General features: G+C 41.3%; 1 non-coding gene across 1 annotated transcript; it reads left to right on the top strand.

Moving 5' to 3' along the window:
• Positions 1-3,119: 3,119 nt before the first annotated feature.
• On the top strand, positions 3,120-3,226 carry LOC117280341 (small nucleolar RNA R71). Its single transcript, XR_004510869.1, has one exon. It is a non-coding gene; the product is annotated as a small nucleolar RNA R71 (small nucleolar RNA).
• The last annotated feature ends 8,778 nt before the right edge of the window (positions 3,227-12,004 follow it).

Here is a 12,004-nt window from a genome sequence, read left to right as displayed (position 1 = left end):
ACTGTAACCTTCGTTCCTATTAAATAAGAATGAAATTTTTCAAAAGCAAATACGACTGCCAATAACTCCTTTTCGGTTGTTGCATATGTTATTTGAGCTTCATTGAGGGTTCTGCTGACATAGTATATAGGTCTAAAGATCTTATTTTTCTTTTGTCCCAATATCGCTCTACTACTGTATCACTTGCATCACACATTATTTCAAATGGCTGGCTCCAATCAGGAGAAACAATAATTGTAGCATTAGTCAATTGTTCTTTTAGAAACTCAAATGCTTTTTTGCAATCATCTGAAAATTCAAACTTCACATCTTTCATCAGTTTAGTCAGAGGTTTTGAAATTTTTTAAAATTCATTTATAAACCTTTTGTAAAAACCGACATGTCCTAAGAATCTTCTAATGCCTTTAATAGTGGTAGGAGGGGGTAATCCTGCTGTAAGATCAATTTTAGCCTTATCAACTTCTAGTCCTTTAGCAGTGATTTTATGTCCTAAAATAATTCCCTCTGTTACCATAAAGTGACACTTTTCACAGTTAACAACTAAATTTCTCTCTTTGCATCTTTTAAGCACCAAAGTTAAATGATATAGACAATCTTCAAATGTCTTACGAAAAAGTGTGAAATTATCCATGAAAATTTCAAGAATCTTTTCAGTCATATCTGAGAAAATTGCTACAATGCAACGCTGAAATATAGCAGGAGCGTTCCATGGTCCAAATAGCATTCTTATGTAAGCATACGTACCTTGGGGACATGTGAATGTGGTTTTCTCCTGATCTTCTGGAGCAATTGTTATCTGATTATACCCAGAATATCCATCAAAAAAATAATAAAAACTATGGCCTGCAATTCTTTCAAGTATTTGGGCAATAAAAGGCAAAGAAAAATGATCTTTCCTCGTGGCATCATTAAGTCATCTGTAATCAATACAGACTCTCCATCCTATGACTGTTCTAGTAGGTATGAGTTCATAATTTTTATTTTTTATTACGGTCATACCTCCTTTCTTTGGTACCACCTGTACAGGACTTACCCAAGGGCTATCAGATATTGGATAAATGATATCTGCCGCTAGAAATTTTACTACTTCTTTCTTGACGACTTCTTGCTTTGCTGGGTTCAATCTCCTTTGGGGTTGGACTATTGGCTTATAATTATCGTCCATAAGGATCCTATGCGTGCAAATAACTGGGATGATTCCTTTGATATCAGCTATAGTCCACCCTAAAGCTCTTTTATGTTTCCTCAAGACTTCTATTAGTTTGTATTTTTGTTCTATAGTCAAAGAATATGAAATGATTACTAGACATAATTCATGTTCAAGAAAAACATATTTCAAATAAGAAGGAAGATTTTTGAGTTCAATTTTTTTATTGAATTTCTTCTTGTGAGACTTTCTCATTTTCTGATTCTTTTTCTAGTGTTTCAGTTTCTTCTCTGATTGTGGGATTTTCATTACTTGTGGTACCTGACCTGACCAAGCATCTTTCCAATGAATCAGTAATTAATTAATTATCCTTGAATTCATCTTCAAGGTCATCTAGTAAGTAAATTCATCTTCCTAGAAAATTTCATCATTTTCTGCAAGTCAAAAATTACCCTCTCCTCACCAACTCGCAATATTAATTATCCTTGATGAACATCAATGATCGCTCTTCCTATTGCAAGAAATGGTCTACCTAAAATTAATGGTACCTCGGTATTTTTTTCCATTTCAAGTACTATAAAATCTACTTGGAATACAAATTTATCTACACTAACGAGGACATTTTTAATTATTCTTTTGGGCCTTTTAGTACTTTGATCAGCTAATTTAAGAGACACACTAGTATCTTTCATTTCTTGAAAATTAAAAAAGGCATTAGATTTATTGAAGCACCTGAATCACATAATGCCTTTTCAAAGTGAGCGCCTCCCACAGTACAAGGAATTGTAAAATTTTTCCGATTACCAAATTTCTGTGGAAGCTTATTTTGAAGTATAGCACTACATTTCTCAGTAAGCTTAACCACTGAAACTTCTTCCAATTTTCTTTGAGAAATTTAGCATAAGAAGGCATTTATGTCAAAACTTCTGTGAAAGGTATGTTAATGTAAAGTTGCTTTAAAATATCCAGAAACTTTGAAAATCATTTGTCAGGCTTTTCTCTTTTCATTTTTTGGGGAAAATGGAGGGGTACAGAGTGAGGATTTGACATCAATTCATTTTATTGTACCTTTCTTCCTTTATCTTTTTGTTCTTTTATAAGTTCAAAGTCTCTTTTATTCTCACATTCATTTACACGTTCTACTTCTTATGGCTTTTCTTGTCTATCTGTATATGGATCATCAAAAATTTTACCTGACCGCAGAGAGATGGCTTTGAGGTGTTCCTTTGGATTTTTTTCGGTGTTGCTTGGTAGAGCACCTTTTATTTGTTCAGACATGAGGGTTGCTAATTGGCTCATCTGGATTTCTAAATTCTTGATGGCTAAACTTTGACTTTCGACCTTCTCATGAGTAGCCTTAATGAGTTTGTGCATCATGTCTTCGAGGCTTTGCTGATGAGTTATTTGGGGCGGTTGTTGATATTTCTAGAAATCTTGTTGCCCTCTGTTTTGATTTTGAAAACCAGGTGGTCCCTTCACCTGCTGCTGTTGATTAAAAAATCTTTGAGGATTTTCAGCACCATTTGGGTTACTCCATTGGAATCCCGGATATTTTTGTGTCATGGGACTACCGAATGGATAACTGGTTCTATAACCAATAATATTTACTTTTTCTTCATTTTGAGTTGAAGCTTGGCACTCATGATTGGGATGATTACCTCCACAAATGCCACAATTCTCATGTTGAGATGATGATTGAGTATTTAACTGAAAGGCCTCAACTTTTTGTGCCAGAGTTGCAATTTGTTGTGCTAATGAATTCCAAGATTCAACTTGATTGACTTCTGCTGCTTTCTTAATAATCATTCTGTCAAAGGGCCATTGAACGACAATTTCTAAAATTTCATTGAGCAATTACATGGTTTCCGCTGTGATTTTGCTCATTATGGATCCTCCTGATGCTGCATCAATAACATTTATAGCAGAGGGTTTAAGACCATGATAAAACATATATAAAATGTCAGGATCTTGGATACCATGGTGTGGACATTTTCTTAGCATTACTTTTAATTGTTCTCATGCTTGGTATACAGATTCAGAATCCGTCTGCATAAAATTATTAATTTCTTGCTTCATTTTAAATGTTTTTGCAAGTGAAAAATATTTATTAAGAAATTTATGAGTCATTTGGTCCCATATAGTGATTGAGCCTCTTGACCGACTTCGCAACCATATTTTGGCTTTACCTTTTAATGAAAAAGGAAAAAGTTGCAACCTGATAGCGTCTGTTGTGACTCCACTATACCTGCAAGTTTCAACTAATTCAAGAAAATTAATTAGATGGGTGTGAGGATCCTCACTCGCATCACCAGTTAATTGACACGGCTGCTGAATAGTTTGAATCAAGCATATGCGAATTTCAAAGTTATTTGCTGCAATTGGTGGTCTCCTTACACTTGATTCTCCTTCAAAATGACTCGGCCTTGCATAATCTCTTAGTATTCTATCACACCGTGATGCCACTTCAACAAATTGTTCTTCTACTTGATGTGGCGGGAGTTGGTTGTTGTTAAGTTCTCCGTTCTCCGTTTCTTCTTGTGAAGAAATTTGAGATCGTGAAACATGTTCTTTTTGCAACAACCGCAAGGATTTTTCAATTTCAGGATCGTATTCAACCAGTTCTCTAGAGGAGGAACGGGTCATACACTTCCTGAAATTTTTGCACAAAAGTCAAAATAATTAGACAATAAAAAAAATCTAAAATTAGTAGTAAAAGAATTGATCTGTAGTAGACGTTGCCAATCCCCGGTAACGACGCCAAAAATTTGACGAGTGTCTGGCGTGTATATAATTTAAACTCGTACGCTGTCAAATAATAGTATAGAAAGATGTCGATCCCACAGAGAATGGTTTATCTATTCTACAGATGTTTCTTATTTTAATTACTATTTGAGAAAATCAAAAAGAGTTGAGTGGTGAATTTACAAACTAAAAATGCATGAATAGAGAAATAGAAAATATTTTATTTTTCACAAATATAATGAAAAGGTGTTGGGATCCTCACTTCACTTAATATTTTAATTATATAGTAGATATACTTATTCTTTAATTTTTATTTCTCCCAAATGTATAAATATCTCTCACAATTACATTTCTATATCATTACTTAAGTTGAACAATTAATTGCACTCCTCCAGGCTATACAAATTAATTATCATAATAGTAATATCACAGAACCAGAAATATATACTTGAACTAAAACATGCTCTTTTTAGTAAGTCCCTTTCGGTTTCGCTACTTGTTATAACTAATTACTACCATATTCGCCTCTTTCGATTACAAATACAACAATAGAATCACCCATGAGTGTAGACACATAGACAAGAGAACATAAAGAATCACTAGATACACCCAAATACGGGGCAAAATAAGATGACACATAGGAATAAGTGGAGCCTAGATCAAATGAGACCGATGCATCTCTATGACAGACCAGAATAATACCTGTGATGACAGAATCAGATGCAACTGCCTCCGTCCTAGAAGGAAGGGCATAATATCTGGCTTGTCCTCCCCCTTTAGGGCGACCTCTACCTGTCTGACCTCCACCTCGAGCTGGCTGTGAAGGTGGGGTGGTAGCTGGTGCTGTAACCATAGCCTGAGTACCCGATGGAGCACGCAGTGCCTGAGTGGTCTGTAGAGGTGCACCCCTCCTTAGTCTGCGGCAATCCCTCACCACATGACGAGTGTCACCATTCTCAAAATAAGGTCTTAGAGAACGTGGCTGCTGCGACTGGCTCGGGCCTGATCAGCTGGATTGGGCGCTGAAAGCACCCCATGAGTGGCCGGAGCACCGCTAGCGGATGGAAGTGCTAAATGAACAGGGAGACCCATAGCCCCTACCCTGATGAGCTGCAACTGGGGCACGAGTACCACTATATGTGCCAGACTCTCGAGACCTCTTGGCCTCACTATCCTCTCTCTCCCGAGTCAACATACCCTCCAATCCCTTGGCAATCCCCACCACCTGCTGGTATACGATGTGCATCTCCAAATCTCGGACTATGCTAAATCTAATACTATGGTTGAACCCCTCAATAAATCGAGAAACCCGCTCCCGAACAGTAGCAACCAAGGCTGTTGCATGCCTAGCCAAATCATTGAACTGGACCGCATACTCTGACACGGTCATAGAACCCTGGGGCAACTACTCAAACTCTACGCGCCATGCATCTCTGAGATTCTGGGGGGACATACTCCCTCAAGAACATATTTGAGAACTGATTCCAAGTGAGTGAAGCTGCCTCGGCAAGACTACCCAACTCATATGCTCGCCACCACCGATAAGCCGCTCCTCTAAGCTAGAACGTAATGAAAGAAACCCCACTAGACTCCGCAATACCCATAGTACAGAGGATACAGTGGCACTCCTTAAGAAAACCCCGGGCATCCTCTAACGTCAAGTCACTAAAAGTAGGAGGGTGGTACTTCTTTTCCCTCTCGAGCCTGAGTTGCTCCCCCTCATAAACTGCTGCCCTAACCTCGGGCTGAACTGGAGCTGCCGGGAGGTGGACCCGTTGCTCAGAGGTATGGGAGGTGGGAGTATGTGCTCCTCCCCCGGCCTGAGATATGGCAGGAGCAAGTGGTATTAATACTGCCTGAGCCAAGTTGATGAACATGCTAAAAACCTGGGCGAGAGTCTCTTAGAGGGCTGGTGCAGTAACAAGCATCTCATGTGCCTGCCCTCCAACTGGATCTACTGGTGTCTCCTCTGTAGCAGCTCGTGCGGGCGCTCTGGCTGCACCATGTGGACGTCCTCGGCCTCTACCCTGGCCTCGGCCTAACGCTGCTCTATCAGGGGGCGCGGGTGTCTGGTCATCTGATCCAACTTTATGTGTCCTCACCATCTGTGAGATAATAAAAAGACAAAAATTTAGAATCCGAAGTCAAAATATTGCACGATAAGGAATCAAAGAAGTAAAGCTTTTTCTAATAGTTCCATAGCCTCCCGAAGATAAGTACAAACGTCTTCGTATCGATCCACGAGACTACTAAACATGTTTGTGACTCATAGCACTTATGAATCGAGCGCTCTGATACCAACTTGTCACAATCCCAATTTCCCTCTGTGGGATGTCGTGACGGTACCTAATCTCTAAGACTAGGTAAGCCTAACAATTTTTGCGGAATAACTGAATATAAAGCTGAAACTTAACCTCAACATCTGAATTTAATAAGAACTGCGATTCAAAATAATTAAAACTCCCAAAACTTGATAGAAATAAGCCACAAGCTCTAAAGAGAAGATACTAAGTATCTCTATACATTAGAATCTAATTAAATAAAGAAAATAATATAATAAAGGTAGAGGGGGACTCGGAGGTCTGCAGACGTTGGCAGATATACCTTGATGTATCTACGTACGACTATCTCAATGGTACCTGGTCTGGTAAGCAGTACCTGGATCTGCACAAACAAATGTGCAGAAGTGTAGTATGAGTACACCACAACGGTACCCAGTAAGTGCCAAGCCTAACCTCAGTAGAGTAGTGACAAGTTCAGGTCAGGGCCCTACTGAAAATAATAAGAAACAAGGCAGAAGATATAGTAATGTAAAGAAATGACTGAGAAGTGAACAACGAGAAATCACAAAAAGATAACAGCACAACAAATAGGGGTAAATAACAGGGACGCTCCCGAGGTACCGTCTCAGAGTCCCAAAAGTAAATACATAACAAGGGAGCTCCTGAGGTACCGCCTTGTAGTCCCAAAAATAAATATGCAATAGGGGAGCTCTCGAGGTACCGCCTCGTAGTCGCCAAAAGTAAATATGCAACACGGAAGCTCCCGAGGTACCGTGTCGTAGTCCCAAAAGTAAATATGCAGCAGGGACGCTCCCCAGATACCGCCTCATAGTTCCAAAAGTAAATACACAATAGGGGAAGGGACTGATTGAACTACAGAACCGAACTAATGGACGAGGAGGAATAAAAAGTCAATCTTGGTCGGAATCAAAAGCGGGTAAACTGACCACATGATCGGCAATAGGCATAAACCCTAAAATAAGATTAGACATGAAGGGGAGGCCCCATAGATAGGATTCAGATTTCTGAATGGGAAAGCATTTTTTGTCAACCTATACGCTGACTCTGAATCAAAGATTTACTCACTGCCAAAAGTAAATATGCAACAGATAACCAATGGGACAATGAAAGTACAGCAAGGTATCATACAATTAAAGACTAAATACAAAATCAAGGAAGCAGGTAATCCAACTAAGCATATTCCACAAATCGTAAGTAAGAGATAAGACACGTAGATATGTGACATTAGGCTAAACATGATGACTACACATGCTAGAGTAACTCAGTTAAGGATTAAAAAGAAAATTACTTAGCAAGAACCGAATTTTTAACATGTAACCCAAGTATGCACTCATCACCTCACGTATACGTCCTTCACGTATTACAAATACCATAACAGTACCAAAACCTAAGGGGAAGTTTCCCCCACACAAGGTTAGACAAGTCACTTACCTCAAATCTCGCTCAATCAATCAATAAGAATGCTTTTCCTTCGACTTTACGACTCCGATCGACTCGAATCTAGCCAAAACAATTACATACTATAAATATAACGATAAGAAACTAATTTAAATAATAAATCTACGACTTTAGCAAAAAATTGAAAAATCGCCCCAAAAGTCGACCTGGGCCCACATCTCGGAACCTAACCAAAATCACAAAATTCGAACACCCATTTGAAAACAAGTCCAACCATACACGAATTACTTAAATCCAACCTCATTTGGCCTTTCAAAACCCCAAAATTTGGTTTAAGAACCTTCACCATTTTTTCCCCAAATTTCTTAACCCAAATCCTTAATTAAATGAAGAAATTAATGATAGATTAGTGGATATTAATAAAAAATGAGTGTAGAATCCTTACCCCAAGTGTTTCCTCTGAAAATCTCTCAAAATATCACCACAAACCGAGCTCTCTAGGTCCAAAAATGGATAATTAAATCAAACCCTCGAAAAATCCCTTTTTCTGCACAGTCAAACCGCATCTGCGGACAAGGAATCGCTTCTGCAATGCCGTACCTGCGGAAAAACCATCGCAGATGCAGAAATCACCCAAGTCCAAGCCTTCCGCTTCTGTGGATAAAGCCCTGCATCTGCGGGACCGCTTCTGCGGGAATGCGACCGCACCTGCGACCACTAGCGCTTTTGCGCTCCATGCCATCGCAGAAGCGAAGGTGCTTCTGCAGAATATATCCCGCTTCTGCGACCACTGTTGGGAAAGCCCAGCTCTCCATTAGCGAACGCACCTGCGGCCAACCCTAACGCAGGTGCAATGACACCAGAACCTGCCCAACACCAGCAATCCTCTAAGTCCAAAAATAATTCGATGACAATCCGAATCACCCGAGGCCCTCGAAACCTCAACCAAATATACAAACCAGTATTAAAACATCATACGGACTTAGTCGATCCTTTAAATCACATCAAACAATGCTAAAAACACGAATTGTACATCGATTCAAACCTAATGAACTTTAGAACTTCTAACATCTACATTCGACGCTGAAACCTATCAAATCAAGACCACTTGATCTCAAATTTTGCACACAAGTAAGAATTGACATTACGAACCTACTCTAACTTCCGAAATCGGAATCCGACCCCGATATCAAAAAGTTCACTCCCGGTCAAACTTTTCGAAAATCATCCAATTTTCTAGCTTTGCCCATTTGATGCCGAAATGACCTACGGACCTCCAAAACAACATCCGGACACGCTCCTAAGACCAAAATCACCCTACGGAGCTATAGGAACCTTCAAAACTCCATTCCAGAGTCGTTTTCACACAATCAACTACGGTCATATCCTACGACCTAAACTTCTATTTTAGGGACTATGTGTCTTATTTCACTCCGAAACCAAAAGCCAAACCTCCCAGCGAGTCACGTAACCACAAAATGAAATAAAGGGAGCAATAAAAAGGGGTTTGGGGCTAATACTCTCAAAACAACCGGCAGGGTCGTTACACGACCATCCTAGAAATAGTTAGGAGATGCCCATAGCCTGTAATCAAAGCATAAGGCCTTCAAAAATTCCAAATAGGTTCAAAGTCTATCCTCAACAAAACTGTAATCTAAAAATATTTAAGTGAGCACTTTGGGGAAAGCTTCTGGTCATACTAGGCCCCTACGAGTTTCAAACAAAATTATATCGAGAACGAGCCTTGTTCGAACCTCCAAACAAGACCCTATTACTACGTTTTATTTCGTGCTAAGGCATTTGAAATCTTTGCAATCATAAAGAAACCAAAAGAAACAAACTCGAAAATTGCCAAAGGAAATCCTTATATATATTCTAATAAAGATATTTACAAAGGCCAAACGACCTCAACAATATAAACAAAAATATATAAATAAAAGAAAAATCTCTAAGGCACCTAAGCCTGATCTCCACCGGAGCCATCCTCATCACCGGGACCATCGAGGACTTCTCCACCCTCGGGTTTGCCGGAACCCTCAGAGCCTTTCTCGTCCTCGGGGTTAGCCAGCTTCTTGGCCTAAGCCTCGAGCCTTTTAGCATCTTTGATCTCGGCCGACTGATCAAAACACCGGGCATGGACCTGCTCGAGAGCCTCTCTTCGGGACTTCCACTTCACGTACTCAACAGTGACTTTCAAGTGGTCCTGGGCTGCCTCAACATCAACTCTGTACTGAGTCATTATCTCTTCAGCATCGGCCCTGGTTTTTTTCGTCACTGACTTGACTATTTTAAGCTCCTTGCCAATGGCATCCCGTTCAGCGATGGTCGAGCCCAATTGAGACTGGAGGTCTTCGATCTTTTAAGCCTGAGCCTCGGCTTTCTCCTTCGCCACTCGAAGTTGGACCTCTACCGAGGCCAGCTGCTCCTGGGTAGTCTCCTTCTCTGAAGCCAATCAGTCCATTTTTCCCTTCCACTCTTCGGCCATGGCCCCGATCTCGTCCATCTAGTCTCGAAGTTGGTCTATCCAATCAACTTTATGCTGAACCTGTGGGTTTAGAACATTAGTCGCCATGTCTAACTCATCATCGCTAACTTCAAAGATCTTTACTTGTTCCACCAGGTCGGTATGTTCCTTCTGAGCCACGTCCAATTCAGCCCAGAGATTCTTGACTGCTTCTTCGCGTTGCTTGCTGAGAAACTGATACATGTCCCTCTTCTCAACAAGCTCCTTGACCTCAGCCTCGAGCTAGTTAACCTCAGCCCATTACTCGATAAAGGCTTCATGATGGAGTACCGACCTGCAAATATATGTAAATGAAAAGGCATGAGATTTATCAAAAACTAAATTCGAAGACAAAAGAGTGTGATGACACCTTACTCGGTTCAACGCCTGTTGTTCTTTGTTGAACAAGCACGACATATTCACCTTGTTCATTTTCGCCTGATCTTCTTTGGTTACCAGGCACCGGAGGTAGCTAGCTATTCCGACAGGGGCAAAAAGAACCCGGGCATCCTCCGGGACGGTGATGATAAATGACCGCTTCCGACCTGGATCGATGCTCAGGGCGGGGAACCGATTGATCAATTTTGGGCTCGAGTTCGGCCCACTGACCTCCGAGGATGAAATTTTCCTCGGCACCTCTATATCACCCAACCTAGAGAAGTCTTCTAGAGCGGTTGAGTTCACACCATCAAAAAATCAACGGAGGGTATCGTCCGCACAATGAGCCCCTTCGTTGGATCGCTCCTTCGTCGCTTGGACTTCCTAGACTTGAGAGGCATTAGCCTCCGTTGTTCCCCCTCAGTTGCCACCCGCTCCTCGGGGATGGACGGCTCACAGACCATAAAAAGTTCGCCCTCCTCGGGCTCATCCCTGAGCCGGTAAAGTGAGTCCGAGTCATTCACTCGAGAATTGGACCTTTCCTTTGGATTACAAACCAACCTTCTCCTTGGCTTATTTTTCTCTAAGCTCGGGGAACTCGGATCCCTCCTTTCTTTTTTCTCTCCTACTGCGGCCCCGGGTTGCCCCAAAGTAGAAGGATCAGTAGGCAGGTCTCTGCCCCCTACTAAGGGCCTAAGCTCAATGGTTTTAGGCAAGCCTGCAAAAAGAAAAGAGAAGGAATGGGAACATAGTGTAGAAAAAGAAAGCCTAGTGATACTTATTCAAGAAAAGAAATCTTACCGTGGGAATGATCCTCCCAGCGGCCCTTCGAGAGCTTGCGCCAGGAGCGCTCGGCATAAGGCATCTGTGAACAAATGCCCTCGATCCACTCCTTGAGCCGAGGAATGGCGTTTGGGACTCAAGCGAGGGCCCACAACAAATAGCAATGAGGAAAAGGGAGGTAAAACGTAAAATCGACATCTAAAAGAAAAAGACACTTACATGCTACATTCCACTTCTTGGTAAATGGCCTAAATTCAGCAGATATCAGGTCAGCGATCCTCACCCGGATAAAGCGTCCCTGCCAACCCCGATCTCCTCATCTATACTTGAAAATGGGGCTTTGCTGGCCCATCGTACGAGCTTTATTAGTCCCCTACGGAAGATTCGGGGACTATACAAGCGAGGTAGATAATCGATGGTGAATAAGCAAGAGTCAATTTTATTCCGAAAGAATCGGAGGAAGATTACGATCCTCCACAACGATGGGTGGATCTGACCGAGGCACACTTCATACCTCCTACAGAAATCCAGAACAATCGGGTCCACCGGGCCCTTTGTGAATAGTAAGTGTAAACACTCACATATCCCTCCACATGGGTAGTAATGTCGTCATCAGTCCCGGGGATTAATATGTTCTTTTCCGCCCAGCCAAAATCCTTGTGAACAACAGGATGGAAGGCCTCGGTGATGGAGCAAATGTACCTGGATACCGCCTCACATCGGCCTTCCATCGATGAGGGTTCTTCGACC

Source organism: Nicotiana tomentosiformis, chromosome 10, assembly GCF_000390325.3.
Source record: "Nicotiana tomentosiformis chromosome 10, ASM39032v3, whole genome shotgun sequence".
Taxonomy (NCBI): Eukaryota; Viridiplantae; Streptophyta; class Magnoliopsida; order Solanales; family Solanaceae; genus Nicotiana; species Nicotiana tomentosiformis.
Note: the sequence above shows the minus strand (reverse complement) of the source record. Positions and strands in the feature narration are given on the sequence as shown.